The sequence below is a fragment of the Muntiacus reevesi genome, chromosome 11 (assembly GCF_963930625.1).
Source record: "Muntiacus reevesi chromosome 11, mMunRee1.1, whole genome shotgun sequence".
NCBI classification, from domain to species: Eukaryota; Metazoa; Chordata; class Mammalia; order Artiodactyla; family Cervidae; genus Muntiacus; species Muntiacus reevesi.
In genome coordinates, this window is record NC_089259.1 from 80,707,964 (window position 1) to 80,725,876 (window position 17,913).

At 49.7% G+C, this 17,913-nt stretch overlaps 1 long non-coding RNA gene across 1 annotated transcript; it reads left to right on the forward strand.

Moving 5' to 3' along the window:
* Window positions 1-260: 260 nt before the first annotated feature.
* LOC136144389 (uncharacterized) lies at window positions 261-7,384 on the forward strand. Its single transcript, XR_010658535.1, has 3 exons — window positions 261-494; window positions 4,642-4,682; window positions 6,146-7,384. It is a non-coding gene; the product is annotated as an uncharacterized lncRNA (long non-coding RNA).
* The last annotated feature ends 10,529 nt before the right edge of the window (window positions 7,385-17,913 follow it).

Below are 17,913 nucleotides of genomic sequence, written 5' to 3' on the forward strand. Positions count from 1 at the left end.
AGCTCATAGGGTCAAATATGCCCTCCCAGGAGTCTGGTCAGCATCTCAGCTCAGCTAGCTCCATGGCCACTTAGAATCCCAGCAGAAACCTGGAATCCCAAGAATGTGTTTGCATTATCCAAGACTCTCCCCTCATCTGGGGGTCCAGCCTGGGATTCCATTCTAGTGACTTTATGGAATGCCACTAGTCACTCATTACTTAGTTCCCAGGATCCACTTAAGAACTTGTTTACTTGTGAACAGAGCGTGTGGGCATCTAGCCTTTGGAGTCAACTGTATATCAAAGCAAAGATAAACTTCTCTGAAGTGCTCAGAGTGTTCTCGGACAGTTGAGCTGGAGGAAATCAGGAGATCAGCGTTGCCCTCTGAATCTCCAAATAAGCACATGGGGAAGGTCATTGGACTGTCTGCCTGGAAACCTGCCCGCTTGTGAGTCTGTTCAAAGTCCCCAGCTGGTCCTGAGACGGTGTCTCCGAGTGTGTTTGCTGAATTGAGTAAGTACTGCTTGGGTTTATACCCTTTCCTGCCAGACACCTAGTTCAGAAAGAAACAGAGGCCTGTGCTTCAGCCACTCAAAGCTAGTGAGACGTTTCCTGCTGTGTTGGGAGAACACGTCTCTCACCATAACATCACCATTAACCACTCTCAGTGGCAAGCGTAACTGCAGAAGAATATACACACACAGACACACACGCGCGCAGACACACACAGAGGTAATCTTTTGCAGTCATCACAGGTCACACAGAGTTCATAACATTTCACCCACATTTTATTTGCAGTGGGGCTTCCCTGCTGGCTCAGACAGTAAAGAATCTTCCTGCAATGCAGACTACCCGGGTTTGATCCCTGGGTTGGGAAGATTCCCTGGGCAAGGGAATGGCAAGACACTCTAGTATTCTTGCCTGGCGAATCCCATGGGCAAAGGAGCCTGACAGGCTACAGTCCATGGAGTTGCAGAGTTGGACATGACTGAGCTATTAATAAACTTTCGACTTTCTGTTTTTCTTTAATTGTGAGAGAATGCCTGAGGAACCACACAGCCTCATGGACCTGGAACCCATGAGGCCAGATGTTGGGTGGCTGGTGTGTGACTGTTTTTGTGGGGACAGCTTCCAGGATGAGGTCTAAGAACCATGCTCTATGATAGATTCTCCAAATAAACACGGTCACTGCCTGGTCTGTGCATCTTCAAAGCCCTGCAGCCACTGGGTCACATGTATCAAACAAACAGTAGTTCATCCCCAGGCAGTGAGGGCCCTGCGCTGCATTTACTAATTTTATACCAAGAGCACCACACGCTGTTGTCTAGAGAACAGGACAAGAGCACCGGGGCTTAGGAACCGGGAATTTTATTCTGTCTCTCCTGCTAATTCTCCTGTGACCTCCGCCCAGTCCTCTGAATTGTTACTATCTGCAGAGTGAAGATAATGGACAGAGGGCCCCCCCCCCCATCCCAAAGGAGCGCTGCAGATTAATTAGGCGGCTCATTTGAGATTCACAGTCATGTGAACCCACAGGAAGAGCAGTATGAGAACAAAGGCCAGCTGCAGACCTGGGACCACAGCAGAGCCGGCCCGGGAATCCATTTGGTGACACGCCGGAACTGGTTAATTAACGGGCATTAGGAAGGGGTTATGTTTCCCAGGGGGTAACAGAAAGATCGAACTTGCTGGAACGGGCCTGGAGACGTGTGGCTCCAGGGCTGCTCTGTTCTGAAAGAGGACTGGGCCCTCAGCATCACACCCAACCTGGATCTACCACTGGTCCTTTCCGAAACCTTCTAGAAACCATAAGCAGGTAATCTGCAGCTGGCAGTATTTTTTTCTTTTCAGTAAAAAATGAAATCTTCTAATCTTGTGTGTGTGTCAGTGTGTGTGTGTGGTATGTGTGTGAGTGTGTGTGTGTGTGGTATGTGTGTATGTGTGTATGTGTGTGTATGTGTGTGTGTGTGGTGTGTGTGGGTGTGTGTGTGTGGTATGTGTGTATGTGTGTGTGTGTGGTATGTGTGTGTGTGTGTGTCAGTGTCTTTGTGTGGTATGTGTGTATGTGTGTGTGTGTGTGTGGGTGGGTGTGCTCGCTAAGTCCCTTCAGTTGTGTCCAACCTAGGGACCCTGTGGACTATACCTGCCAGGCTCCTCTGCCCATGGGATTCTTCAGGCAAAAATACTGGAGTGGGTTGCCATTTCCTCCTCCATGGGAACCTCCCAACCCAGGGATCAAACCCAGGTCTCCCGCGTTGCAGGCAGATTCTTTACTGTCTGAGCCACAAGGGAATCCCAAAGAGCTGGCGATCTCAAAAAGTGGACACGACTGAGTGACTCAGCAGCAAAAACAGCAGATCTCTGAAGAAAGAAGTGTCGGGACTCAAGTGTGAACGTGGGGGTCATCCACACTTTGCGAAGCACCGAACCTCCCAGTGGCTCTGGAGCAGAGTCCCTGCTCTCCTCCTGCCCCCCAACCTCCCCCACAAAGCACCCCCTTCTTTCTACCCTCCCTTCTCTACTCTGCTCACTGTCTATTGAAAAATTACGTGCAACCTTAAAGTTGAGAGTTCTGTTTAATTTGGCAGGATTTTTGGGGACTTCAAGCTTCAGAGGCAGCATCTCAAGTGACCCTGAAAGAACGGCGCCAGTGAGGTGGAGGTGGGCATGGGGGATCCAGGTTATATGGGTTTTCAACAAAGGGCAGGTAGTCTGAGAATCAAAAGAGAAAGCCATGTATCTCAAGGATTTTTAGCACTTTTCTATGCATGGAAAGATGCAAGAGTCTGTTGTTCAGTCACTCAGCCGTATCCAACTCTTAACAACCCCATGGACTGCAGCATGCCAGGCTTCCCTGTCCATCACCAACTCCAGAAGCTTGCTCAACTCATGTCCATTGAGTCAGTGATGTCATCCAAGCATCTCATCCTCTGTCACGCCCTTCTCTTCCTGCCCTCAATCTTTCCCAGCATCAGGGTCTTTGTCAATGGGCCTGGGCTCACACTGAAATCATTACTTTGGTATGCATCTCAGCTATCTGTGGCCAGAATCTTGTGTTTTCACATCCCGAGTCTCCTCAGGGCTCACCGTAGGGAGTGGCTGCAGTCTGATGGCTGCTAGACAGCAGGTATTCTTTCCTTCCTGACCTCCCTTGAGGCTCACCAGCTCACCATTCACAGTGGCTGCAATTGCTGATGACTGCAACATCCTTTTTTAACAGATATGGCAGCAAATATTCCATTTCTCATCACCTACCACCCACTTCTCTGCTTCGTGATCAACAAGGATGGATAAAGGAAAGCCAGGTCTTCTGCACTGCGGGCAGATTCTTGACAACACACGTATGTGCTTTTCTCTAGGGCTTCCCAGTGGCACTAGTAGTAAACAGCCCACCGGCCAATGCAGGAGACATGAGACGTGGGTTCGAGCCCTGGGTTGAGAAGATCCCCTGGAGGAAGGCATGGCAACCCGCTCCAGTATTCTTGCCTGGAGAATCCCATGGACAGAGGAGCCTGGTGGCCTACAGTCCATGGGGTCACAGAGTCGGAGTTGACTGAAGCAACTAAGCAAGCATGCTTTTCTCCTGTGGATCTGTCATTTCAGTTTCATGTTCAGTCAGCCAGGGGCCTTAAGAGGATCGTTCCCCCTGCACCCCATACCCTTCATATGAAATGTGACTTGCTGGGTCCTCTGAGCTCACAGGAAGGTGGGAGTTGGACCGTCCAGCTGTTCCCACCACCTGTCCTGCTCCTTATAGACACTATTAACATCATGTAGAGTCCTTGACAGGCTAACTGGGTCCCCCAGAGCCCGTCTGCATGGGACACTTGGCTTTGGAGGTTGCTCATGACCCAGCTCTGCCCTGGCTGCTTGCAAGTCGTTTCCATCATTTTCCAAAGCCTCCTGGGCCTGGGGCCAGGCAGCCTGCTGGTTTTCCATGAGGGTCCCCTGACGGCACCCTGCCCCAAGGCCCTCAGCTCAGTGATTGGCCTCTCCCGAGTAGGCCAGACCCACTAAATCCTTCCAGAAGGCCTTTGCAGACCTCCCCAAGACTCCTGAAAGTTCCGTAGCTGGGATTTCTGGGCCTTTTATACACCCCAGTCAGTGTCTTTCCTGATCTGTTTCTAAAGAAGATACTTCTTGTCACACTCTTTGCTGTCACCTTGCTCTATTTGTTGTTGCGACCTCTCTCATGGCCTGAATTAATTGCAAGATCATTTGTTAGACAGTTTACCCATCTTCCCAGCAATAGATGTAACCCATGAGGGCCTGGGCATTGTCTGTCTTCTAAAAAACATGTGTCCCCATCATAGAGGACTGGATGTGAAACCCAGTCACACAACCACAGCCACAGGTAACCCCAGGCACTCCCCATGGACCCCACGGGTCCAGAGCTTTACCTACACTGGTGAATCCAATCCTTGCAGCAGTCTGACTAGGTCTGTGAAGTTATTACCCATTGACAGGTGCGCCCACTGAGCATCAACAGGTAGAAACACCTGCCTGTACACACACTGCTCACCTGTGGCCCAGCCAAGATTCAAACACAGAGGTTGGGCTCCAGAGTCCATGCTTTGGCTGACAAATGCTGTATTATAAGGACTTTAATCACTAGTGAGTAGATAATTCAGTGAATGAAAATTATTTACGTCCCCTGCAGGCTCGTGGTGGAGTGGAAGCTCACACCTGACACCTGGGAAGGTAAGGGGACCCTTCAGTAAATGCCATGCCCTTGGCTGACTGACCCCATGGAACTTGGTCTGCAAGGATGAGCTGACCTGTCTGTATGCACACCTAAGGAAACTCTTCTCTCTTCTAATAAAGTCAAGGAAAATTTGAGAACCACTTTTCAGGAGGAGCTTTAAAAACAAAAATGTTGCCCATTAATGAGGATTTCTAGTCTCAGGAAGTGCTGGGGCACATGACTTGGAGAGACATGATGGCAACTGAGGTCTCAGAGGCACATGGCCTCGATCCAGGAGCCCGGGATATGCTAAGGGGCCCTGAAAGGACTTGGAGTGATGTGCACACCAGGTCTTTCATCTGTGAACTTTCTACAACATTAGGTACCTCCTTCTGATTCGCTTTGAACATGGTACGTGCTAATAGACACTAACAATCAAAATTTTTAATTATCGCAAATGGCTCAGTGCTGCTCAGAGGAGACAATGTCAGACAAGTAATTATAATCAGTAATGTCTCAGGACTCTTTAACCCTAAACCTTTATGATTATTTTTACCCACGTTATTAAATAATGCAATTCATTTATTCATTCCACATACATTTACCCAGTGCCTGGAATGAGAATGGATGACCTGTAAGGGTAGGTCTTAGTCATAATTCCTCCTTTATTGTTATTTGGATGTCAGGGAAACACCATGGGCATCCCTAGGAGGGAAAAGGAGCTGTCAATCTTAGGGGGGCAGAGTGAGGCAGACGGGTGTCTAGAAACAAAAGGCATGATGATAAAGCAAAGAGTTACACAAATTAGGAAAATGTTCTCCAGATTTGTGACATAGTGACAGCTTATCCGGGCTTCCCAGGTTGTACTAGTGGTAAACAACCCATCTGCCAGTGCAGGAGTCATAAGAGACTCGAGTTCCATCCCTGGATCGGGAAGCTCCCCTGGAGGAGGAAATGGCAACCGATCTCAGTATTCTTGCCTGGAGAAGCCAATTGGCAGAGGAGCCTGGCAGGTCATAAAGAATCCATGGGGTTGCAAAGAGTCAGACGTGACTGAAGTGACTTAGCACACACACACACAATCTCATCTTAAAAATAGCTTCTTGGAAACCTCTGGAATAATATTTAGACAAAGATCTGGGCACTCTGGCCCAGCTAACTAGACACCTGAAATTAATTGCCACATCAGGAAAGGCATCTGGCTGGGGCATTGTATTTGAAAGCCTGGTGATCTGGGAGCAATTCACCCAGTGTTCATAGGAATCTCATCCCAGAAGTATGTGTTGAGTCATAAAGCAGAGAAGCAAACCTGTGCACTGCACAGCCCATAGAGTTCAGACGTAGGCCTCTCCAACAGGGAGACCGTCTTCTAAGAACGGGGTGCCTAGAGATGTTTTGCTTTTCTGTCTTTTAAAACAACGCCGACCCTCTGATGAAGAAAGGAAGGCTTACTCTTTGTTTTCTCCCCTGCTCCCAACAGAACAGCTGCGAGAGGAGCCGAGGACTTGAGAGGGGCAGGGCTTCCTGGAGCCCCTGGATCTGAACTCTCTTTAGATCACTGCAGACAAAACAGGCTTTCACAGCCAGCTCTTACTGGGCCACAGGGGACCTGGCTCGGCCTCCCGTTCAAAGGCTAAATTTAGGGGAACGACTCCGGCCAAGGCTGAAGTGGAGGTCACAGGAGCGGCCTGACTCCAAGCTGATCTCCCTCTACTGTTTCGCGGTGAGAGGCTTCATGCAGAAAGCATTTAAGTTTTCGGAGGTGGAAAGAGCCAAAAGCCAAGGAGACTGTCGTGAAGAAGTAAGAAACCCTTCCTGCAGATCCTGCGTCCCTTCGAGGTGGAGGCTCTGGCCTTGGTTTCCTGGCACCCCGTCCCGGCGGCCTCCCCCACCTTCTCCAGCTTCACCCACTTGGCTCACAGCCCCGGCCAGGCTTCCTAGGAATCCACCCATCATCAAAACAGCGATTCTGGAGAACAGGCTCATCAACTGGAATGGAGGCTGCTCTCCTGAATCGTCTCTTCCTTGGGGGCCTGGGGACGCAAGTGGTCAACACCGAGATCTTCCGCCCTAGCCCAGGCCTGCCCTCACTTGCCTTCTCTGGAGGCTGAGAAAGACATTTTCCCTTAGACCCCAGAGGCAGAAAATGGGACCATGTTTCCCCGAGTCACACAAGGGAACTGGGGGACTTTGAACTCTGATGAAACCTCGTTGAGGTCTGCGCCTTTCCAAATCACCCACTGGAGGACTTCCCCCCCAGTCAGATCTCCTTTCTTGTCTTATTGAATCAGAGACAATCTGATGATGCTCCGCACTCTGTCCTCCCTCCTGTGTAAGAATAAGAGAGAGAGGACCTATTTGCCTGGCAGGAACGGAGACGCAGATGTAGAGAAAGGGCGCGTGGACACTGCGGTGGGGCCGGCAGGAGGAGCTGGGAGCCTGGGGTTGATACGCACACTAGTGTGTTAGTTGCTCGGCGTGCCCAACTCTTTGAGAACCCACAGTCTGTGGCCCGCCAGGCTCCTCTGTCCACGGAATTCTCCAGGCAGGAATTCTGGAGTGGGTAGCCACTCCCTTCTCCGGGGGATCTTCCTGATCCAGGGATTGAACCAGGGACGCCTGCATTGCAGGCAGGTTCTGTAGCGTCTGAGCCACCAGGGAAACCTGGTGTGTGTATACACTGTTGTGTGTAAAACAGACAGCTAGTGGGAACCTGCTATAGAGCCCAGGGAGCTCACTCGGCGCTCCGTGATGACCCAGAGGGGGGATGCGGGGATGGGAGGGAGGTCCGGGAGGGAGGTCCGGGAGGGAGGGGATGTCTGTATATACACACATAGGGCTGAGTCACCTCGTTTTACAGAAACTAACAAACACCACACTGTAAACAGTTCTACTCCAATTAAAAAAAAAAGAATAACAAAGAGCTTCACAGGAGAAGGAATTTTTTTCTCACTTACTGAGCATCCGTTATGTGTCAAGTCCTGTTTTAAGGAATTTGCACATATTCACTTATTTAATCCCAACAACACCCCACATGAAGTAGACACTAAAGATGGCATCTGGCTTTAGAGCTCACTCTGTGTCTCAGGGGAGATCCATTTTTGGTTGTTTCGTAATAATAACAATAATAATGACAGCAACAATAATACAAAAAGCTGTATAAAACTTTAAACTTTAAAAAGTTTAAAAAGTATTTTAAGTACTTTATAAAACTTTAAAAAGTATTTTCAGAGAATTCACCCTATTTCCCCTTCATTACTGCTCGTGAGGTCCAGCATTCCTTTTCTTACCATCCAAACCACCCCCATTGGAAGAGCGAGGAATTCCAGACTGGGAGAGATTGAGGGATTAGCCTGGCCTCACCTGGACTTCCCAGATGGCGCTAGTGGTCAAGAACCCGCCTGCCAATGCAGGAGATGTAAGAGACGTGGGTTCAGTCCCTGGGTCGGGAAGATCCCCTGGAGGAGGGCATGGCAACCCACTCCAGTATTCTTGGCTGGAGAATCCCACGGACAGAGGAGTCTGGTGGGCTACAGTCCATGGGGTCACAAAGAGTCAGACACGACTGAAGTGACTTAACACGCAGGCACATCAGCTCCAGGTAACAGTGTTTTCTGGAACGTGAAGGTTTGCGCCTTGAACCACCATGCTGCTCCTCTTCCATGGGCTTCCCCCTGACTCAGTCAGTAAAGAATCTGCCTGCAATGCAGGAGACCGGGGTTCGGACCCTGGGTCAGGAAGATCCCCTGGAGAAGGGAATGGCTACCCACTCCAGCATTCCTGCCTGGAGAATTCCAGGGACAGAGGAACCTGGCAGGTGACTGTCTATAAATTTGCAAAGAGTTCATCACAACCGAGCAACTAACACTCACTTCTCACTCGGATTTCCAGGCAGGCCATCTGGCTGGGTAGCAGGTGCTCTGTCCACACAGGCATAGGTCTGCTTGCAGGCAGCCAGTGCTCAATCAGAGATCCAATCCACAGCCTAGCCTCAGAGTTAACCAGGTCAACCAAGTCAACAAGAAATCTAGGGTCTTCCCTTCTCAAGCCGACTGTCTCAATTCTCCTTGGCTTGTCGTGATGTGATGAATCTTTGGTCTTCCTGCTTTAAAACCTAAGAATCATCTTTCATAATCTCTCTCCTTCCCCTCTCACATCCAAACCAAGCCCTCAATGTGCCTCTTTTTTAACAGCTCAAGCAGACAGAACTTTTATTAAACAAATAGATGGTGGTTCAGATGATAAAGAATCTGCCTGTGATGTGGGAGACCAGTGTTTGATCCCTGAGTTGGGAAGATCCCCTGGAGGAGGAAATGCAACCCACTCCAGTATTCTCACCTGGAGAATCCCATGGACAGAGGAGCCTGGTGGGCTACAGTCCGTGGGGTCGCACAAAGTCAGACACGACTGAGCGGCTAACACACACACACACATACACACTCCCGAGATGCGGGAGCAGGCCAGCCCCAAAGGAGTGGCCTCAGTGTGTGTTTGGAAAGACGCATGTCCGATTGGTGAGCCAGGGGCTGGTCCTGGAGCATCACATTGTGCCCGATCAAGAGACACAGCGATGGGGGGGCGTAGAAAGGTGATATTTTTATAATCTTATGGAAGAGATGAAACTGGAATGTGGCTCATTATCCTTCAAGATAAGAAATGACAAGGACTCAAAAGAGGGAGGCGAAATGGATGCTCACCCATCATGCGAGGGGCTTCGGAAGACCACTTGCTCGCCTCCATTTGGCCAAGACAGAGCAAAGGCAGCCTGGGGCTGAGACGTCCTTGACTCAGAAGCTGAAACACAGGGCGGGGCTGGTGCTCAGACGTCAAAGGCGAGAGGAAGGAATATCATCTTTGGGTTGATTTTTAGGGGGGAATGAAAGAGCTCTAAGAAACTAGTTCATGAAATTAAAGCCTCTCTGAGATTCCATGCTTCTCCCTCTGGTTGTGCCGTGAGCCCCTTGGTTCAGGCTTTTCTCAGGAGATGCTGGTGGTGATTCCACGGCCCCCCCGCCAGCCAGTGGCAGCCCCCAGCTCCCCTCCTTACAAGGCCACATGGGGGCAGCTCCTCCATCAAGGTCATCCGTGATCTATTACTTGCTAAGAAAGATGGCCGTGAGCTGGCGCTCACTCGCCTCCTCCCTTGTTACGTAGAAGACCTGTCCCACAGAAGGAAAAGCCTCCTCTTCCCCTCCTCTGCCCTGCCTTGCTTGGGATCCCATTTTGTCTCATCTGCTGAGTAATCAAAGGGCGTGATGACTGATAAACAGTTCCCTCCTGTGTATTCAGATCTCCCTCGTTGCTCCTGGGTCATTCCCATCATCATATAAATATTCCCAATTAAAGAAAAATACTCCCCAGAGGTGAAATGGTCCAGTTACTAAGCCCCATCCCTGCCGCACCCGAGCACTTCCATCCTGGCATCCTGTTCAACCCCATCAATGCCGCCAGCCTTCCCCTGCTCACACCCACTACACTTCCCATGTTCTCTTTACTTCTCCGGAGTCTTTTCTCAATAATTATGAAGCCTGTGGAAACTTGGGAGGAGCAGGGTGACTCCTGGTGATGACGAGTCTGGGAGAAGCTGTCTGTGAAGGCAGACTCGGTTTAGATGTGTGCGAACGTGTGGAAGAAGGGCCATGAGTCAGAAGAGCTGGCCTTAGTCCTGTCGTCTTTTGGCTTAAATCCCCCTCCTCCTGCTATGCTGGTAGGGACCACCATACCGTGCCCTTCTCATGGGGCTGTCGGGTTGTAAACCTCTGGTCGTAGGAATCAGAGTTCAAATGTCAGCTAACTTTTGGCTCAGCAACTCCACTGGCAGAAACAGATCCAAAAAAGAAGACAAATTATCAAATATATACATGAGAATGTTCACAGCTTGCTTTTACATAAGAGATATCAGAAAATGAGCTGACTGTTAATAGAGGCATTATTAAATTATTAAACACATATTGTAGACATGCACAATATGTATATGCTAAGAATGTTAAAACAGATTGAAATGTATTGGCATGGCAAATTTATAAGGCATTTAAAAAAAAAAAATTATAACATCACCCTTTAAAAATTATACACACAAACATGCAAACCTGGAGAAAGTTCTGGAAACAAATATTAATATGAAGCAGTGATATTAGCTAGAGATTACTGGTGATATTTTTTCCTTTTTCATAATTTATAGTATAATGGCTATTTTTTTTTTTGCAATGGTCACATTATAACTTGCACAATAAAATAAGTTCTTTTAATCTTGGAAATTTTAGGGTCCAGCCTCACCATGCCTTCCACATTTTTCAGTTATCAGCCTAGCTTTGTGTGGCCTAGAGAGAGCATCGTAACCCCAGGTTCCAAAGCAGTGGTTCCCCGGGCCCGGCTCCACCAGCCTGGTCCTCCTGCCCTTGTGCTGACTTGTCCTGGAGGGAAGAAGAGGAGAGGGAGATGAAGACAGGCAGAGGAAGGAAGGGGAGAGAAAGCGGACAAGTAAGGACCCTGTCTGCTGGTGAGATTCAGCCCAGTCTGTAATTTTCAGTCATTTGAACTGTTGATCTGTGTCTCCAACAATTCAGTTCAGTTCAGTCACTCAGTTGTGTCCGACTCTTTGCGACCCCATGGACAGCAGCACGCCAGGCCTCTCTGGCCGTCAGCAACTCCTGGAGTTTACTCAAACTTGTGTCCATGGAGTCAGTGATGCCATCCAATCATCTCATCCTCTGTTGTCCCCTTCTCCTCCCACCTTCAATCTTTCCCAGTATCAGGGTCTTTTTCAATGAGTCGGTTCTTTGCATCAGGAAGCCAAAGGACTGGAGTTTCAGCTTCAGCATCAGTCCTTCCAGTGAATATTCAGGACTGATTTCCACAATGCATGTGTAAACTCCCATCAAAGTATATTATGAAACAGTCTATATGAACACACTCAAGAACAACAGTTAACATGCATTCATGTGCCCCATGCACCATGAGGTCAAGGAAACTGTACTGCAGGGCAAGCAAGGAGGCTCGGTGACTCGTGCCCTGAAAAGCTCTGAGCTCCCAATGGGTTTCTACAAAGCCAGGCAGGGAGTGGGGTCTCAGGGTGTGCGACCAGCTCTCGGACAGTTCTCTGATTGGCGGGTGGTGTGGTAACAGGGCTGGGTCACAGGGATTAACATTCTCAGTCCTGAGGCTCCAGGAGGCCCAGGGCTATGCATTCATGACCATCAGTCAGTCAACTTATTCCATTTGGTGGGGTAGAGGGTGTCACATCTGCAAAACAACTCAGGAAATGTGCACAAAACTCTGTTCTCTATTCAGCAGGCACTTCAGAGAGGAGCTAAAGCAGAGGATATGGGGAAGCACTACCCCTGTCCTGAGAAGATCCCATAGGGTCCTGTTTGGTTTCACAATCTCTGGATGACCAATGGCAGCGCTGCTCTTGTTCTCCTGTGATTAGGGTGAGAGACAGGCAGTTCCTTCCATCTAACTTGTTGTTAATCTAAGACCTTGTTGTTCAGTCACTAAATCGTGTCTGACTCTTTGTGAACCCATGGATTGTAGCACGCCAGGCTTCCCTGTCCATCGCCAACTCCTGAAGCCTGCTCAAACTCATCTCCATTGAGCTGGTGAGGCCATCCAACCATCTCATCCTCTGGGATCCCCTTCTCCTCCCGCCTTCAATCTTTCCCAGCATCAGGGTCTTTTCAAATGAGTCAGTTCGTCCCATCAGGTGGCCAAAGTACTGGAACTTCAGCTTCAGCATCAGTCCTTCCAATGTATATTCAGGACTGATTTCCTTTAGGATGGACTGGTTATATCTCCTTGCAGTCCAAGGGACTCTCAAGAGTCTTCAACACTACAGTTTGAAAGCGTCAATTCTTCAGTGCTCAGCCTTCTTTACGGTTCAACTCTCACATCCGTACAGGACTACTAGTAAAACCATAGCTTGGACTATAGTCTTGGGTCACTCTAAACATGACAGATCAGGGCCACTCAACAAGACACAGCTCTATGTGGGGCTCTTCCCCATTCAAGTGGAAGCTAGTGATGGCTTTCTAGTAGACTTTTCATACATCTTGCAAAATCTCTAGATGGGTTTCTGCATTTGCGTGGTTTCTGCTGTCATCACTCAGAGGAAAATAATCCAAAAAAAAAAGGCTGCTAGGGTCCAATATATAGGATTTTTCTGCCATTCTGCCTGTTTCTGCCTCACACTGCCAATCAGCCACCGAGTGCCCCTGAGGAAGAGAGCCATCTGTTCCCAAAGCTCTGACAGTTGAAAGAGAAGAACCCACCTTCTAGCTAAATTCCAACACGTAATAACGATGACGTCCGCCCTGAGACGAAGGCCAGGTCTCTAATATGAGTGAGCTGGCCTCTGTCTCGAGCTATTTTCGCCCCTGCGTCTCCTGCGCATTTGGCTGCTTGCTTATTTTTGTTAGAAAGACAGACTTGTTCGTTTGCCAGGAAAGCCTCCAATATCCTGCCACCAACATCTGCATGGAATAGAATGCCCTGGAGGATCAGATGGGGGGAAGAAAACAACTTCCCTCTGAAAGGGGTGAGGAAGACAGTGGCATTTCTGTTTGAAGCAACAGAACGTGTAAGAGAGAGCGCCAGCCCGGCCACACCAAGGAGCCATTGTGAGCGGCCGCCGTGCTGCGTCCCCGGGCCGGGAGGCCGCCCACCGGGATGAAGGACCTGGGATGCCTGTCAGCGCCCGCGGCATCTGCCCGGCAGAACACAGCGCCTTTCTGCTGCTGCTCAATATGTTCCTTGTGCACAAGGGCCTCAAAGGGCACTTTACAATGTGGCTGACATGTATCGCTTCTCTCTTCCATCCGATTGTGAAGTCAATGCAACAGAGTAGGTCCAATAGATGCACCCATAGAGACGCAGTGTTTGCCGCGCTGCAGACGTGAAACGAATTGAAGACAGGACAAATCAAAGAGGAAGAGAGGGAGGGAGGGAGGGAGGAAGGAGGGAAGAGGGGCATCTGCGCCTTCGATCAACTGGCATCCGCTCTTCCCACACATCCTGCTGTTCCAGGCAGCGCCCAGCAGCCCGCCTGGCAGAGAACACAGTGACCAGTGAATGTCTACTGGGTGGAGAACGTTCTTGACTGCTCATGGATTTACAGTGGAGTAAAATGAACACTTAAAGTGGGGGCTTCCCAGGTGGTGCTAGTGGTAAAAAAAAAACAAAACAAAACTCGCCTGCTAATGAAGGAGGCGGGAGACATGGGTTTGATCCCTAGGTTGGAAGGATCCCCTGGAGAAGGGCGTGACCACCGACGCCAGTATTCTTTCCTGGAGGAGCCCATGGACAGAGGAGCCTGGCGGGCTATGGTCCATGGAGTTGGGGAGGGGTGAGAGGTCGCAAAGTTCAGACACAGTTGCAGCGACTTAGCACAGCACAAAGTGAAGTTGCTCAGTCGTGTCCGACTCTTTGCGACCCCTCGGACTGTAGCCCACCAGGCTCCTCTGTCCATGGGATTTTTCAGGCAGGAATACTGGAGTGGGTTGCCATTTCCTTCTCCAGGGGATCTTCCCCACCCAGGGATCGAATCCAGGTCTCCCGCATTGTAGGCAGACGCTTTACCCTCTGAGCCACCAGGGAAACGCTGCACAAGGTTATAGTAAAAAGCAAACAAAAGAATGCTAGTGTAGACAGCATGTAAATAAGTACCTTAAATGAACTGGTTTTATAATAACAGGGATTTTGAATCCCTTCTGAGAGCTAATTATTTTTTGTCACCACATCTTCTAAGCTCCAGGCATTCTTCTAAGGTGGAAGCAAGAGGCTGCCCTCAGGCTGGAATGAGTGCATGTCGGCAAGCGGCAGGGGACTCAAACAGGGCCCTCTGCAGACTGAGATCCTTTGGCCGAAGAGACGGCGCCCCTCACTGCTCCATTGTTTCGCAACACTAAGAACAGGCCACGGTCAGAGGTGGACTGATAGCTCAGTTGGTAAAGAATCCGCCTGCAATACAGGAGATCCCGCTTCAATTCCCAGGTCAGGAAGATCCGCTGGAGAAGGGAGAGGCTACCCACCCCAGTATTCTTGGGCTTCCCCCGTGGCTCAGCTGGTAAAGAATCCACCTGCAATGCGGGAGACCTGGGTTCGATCCCTGGGTTGGGAGGATCCCCTGGAGAAGGGAAAGGCCACCCACTCCAGTATTCTGTCCTGGAGAATTCCTGGATGTCTAGTCCATGGGGTCGCAAAGAGTCGGACATGACTGAGTGACTTTCACTTTCAGAGGTAGAGGGGCCCACTTGCATGACACGTCCCTGGGCTGACAGATGTGCTAAAATGCCTTAGAAGAGAGGACAAGGGGAGCCAGCCTGAGAGTCTGCCTTCTCCTCAAAGCCAGCTTCGACTCCTCAAAGCTCTACCTCTCACCTACAGGAGGGTTGAAAATCTTACAGATCAAATGCCAGTTTTCAGAGAAATCTCATTTCCTAACTCACCCAAGTAAGTGGGAGCAATGGCTTTGAACCTGGGCTCCAAAGCTTCAACCACCACCATATATAAAGATTTCAGCATGAAAGATCTCTGAAGCATGAGACATCCTATTCTGAGGATGACCCTAAGACCAATCTTTGCTGCTGTAGTTCTCTTTCTCTTCTTCCTTATTCTCTTTTCAATTAAATACAGGCGTCATCTGAGCCTTTACAACAACCTCACCTACACTTATCGGGAAAAAGTCTAAAATACAGTCTTGCTTGTATCAAAGTCTTCCAAATAATTTAACTCTGCTTTCCCTAGCAACACCTGTTTGCCCTCCAATTTTGCTGCATTTTATCTCACAGTATTTAATTACATGAAAGTGAAAGTGAAGTCGCTCAGTCGTGTCTGACTCTTTGCGACCCCTCGGACTGTAGCCTACCAGGCTCCTCCATCCATGGGATTCTCCAGGCAAGAATACTGGAGTGGGTTGCCATTTCCTTCTCCAGGGGATCTTCCCAACCCAGGGATTGAACTCAGGTCTCGCGCACTTGGGGCAGACGCTTTAACCTCTGAACCACCAGGGAAGACCATTTAATTACATCCATATTAATAATCAGACTTCCCATTAGCACTAGTAGCAAAGAACCCTTCTGCCGGAGATACGAGGGATGGGGGTCTGATCCCTGGCTCAGGAGATCCCCTGGAGAAGGGAATGGCAACCCACTCCAGTCTTCTTGCCTGGAGAATCCCGTGGACGGAGGAGCCTCTGGGGGGCTACAGTCCGCAGGGTCACACAGGGTCAGACAGGAATGAAGCAACCTAGCACAGTGCAGCGCATATGAGTAATTACAGCGCCGCAGAGAGGTGTGGGCGGAGACACGTGTTAAAGACGCCACGCAGGGAGGAAGCAGAAGAACACGGTACCCACGCCATCGAGGAGATGCTCCACAGAATTCATCATCTTGGCCTCGGTGGCATATTCAGCAAAGTCACGGATCTATTCCTGGAAGTTGCTGAGAGAGCTTCTCCTACATCACCCGGTTTTCCTTTAGGGACCATCCGAGGGAGGCCTGCAGGGCGGGGGTGACAGCCTGTGCGGTTCCTCACGTCTCCCGTCTTTCTTCAGCCAAGACGTTGCACTGGCTTCTTGCCGCGCTGCAGTCTCTGTGCTGGGCCTGTGTTTGTTCACTCACTCATGGAGCCATTCCATGACTGAGCTGCAAAACAGGTCATGAACTCACAAGGTGCCAACATCCCAAAAGAGAAAACACTTTTATTTCCTTGTGTCCCAGCTAACCAGTCCTCACGCCCACGAAAACACTCATTATCTGCTTCTTACCTCTTCTGGCGCTACCAAACTTGCTTTTCCGGGCCCCTGGGAAACTGACAGGCAATGTCCGGATGGCCACAAACCCATGAGGTGGATACCTCCTTGTGAGGACACGCTGCCCCTCGCAGTGTTAGTCGCTCAGTCGTGTCTGACTCTTTTCCACCCCATTGACTGTCTCCCTCCAGGCTCCTCTTCCATGGGATTCTCCAGGCAAGAATACTGGAGTGGGAAGATATTCCCTTCTCCAGGGGATCTTCCCAGACCAGGGATTGAACCCAAGTCTCCAGCATTGCAGACAGATTCCTGCCCCTCACTAAGTGCACCCCAAAATTATACCACACTTTCCATAGCTCCAACTCGTAGTTTTTAATCCTTGAAAGTCACTCAGTTGTGTCCAACTCTCTGCAACCCCATGGCTTATACAGTCCATGGAATTCTCCCGGCCAGAATTCTGGAGTGGGTAGCCTTTCCCTTCTCCATGGGATCTTCCCAACTCAGGGTACAAACCCAGGTCTCCCACATTGCAGGCAGATTCTTTGCCACCTGAGCACCAGGGAAGTCCAAGAGCACTGGAGTGGGTAGTCTATCCCTTCTCCAGGGGATTTTCCCGACCCAGGAATCAAACTGAGGTCTCCTGCATTGCAGGCAGACTCTTTACCGCTGAAGAATTGGCAAAGCCCCATCCTAGGTGGGCGTAATAAGTAGAAAGCAGCTCACTAAAGATGAAGCTCTGTTGTGTGAGACTAAAACGTCTATAGTATGAATTCTGTTATAAAATCATCTTTAAGTAGTCGGTTCTTATGACTGGCAGGCGCCTGTAAAGATGACGACATTCCACCCCTGAAACAAGTCCCAGTTTGGCACTGGCCACAGGAGAAGGGAATGGCTACCCGCTCCAGTGTTCTTGCCTGGAGAATCCCATGGACAGTGGAGACTGGAGGGCTACAGTCCATGGGGTCTTGAAGAGTCAGACACGACTGGGCCACTAACACACATGGAGTTCCCTAGGATGAGCCACCCAAAATACGGCTCTTTGGCTCAAGGATTAGCTGAACTAAAGGCAACTGAGTCCCAGCAGACACAGGAAAAGCTCTTTACCTCCCACCAGTTGCCCAAAAATAGGGAATAAAATTCTCCTTTTATAAAGGAAATCCCCACTGCTAATGGTGTTCTCCTACCAGGAAGAGAGAGCCTCCAGACGTGAATCTCATCACCTGAGAGACTCGTAACCAGACGACCTTCATTCACATAGGTTTTCTCCCCTCATCTTCCCATAACTCGCCTCTTCCTCTTGGAAGTTCAAAACCCCTTTTCCTTCATTGGTCTAGGGTGTGTATACACCTCCATCACCTGGCTGCCTCCTTGAGGCTCATTTCTTTGTGAAGTTTCCTTGCCTATGTCCTTACTTGAATTGTTTTTCTTCCCCCCTCCAGTTAGTCTTTTTATCCATCATCAAATCAAGGAAAAAGAGGTAATTGTCCATCCTTAGTATCAGA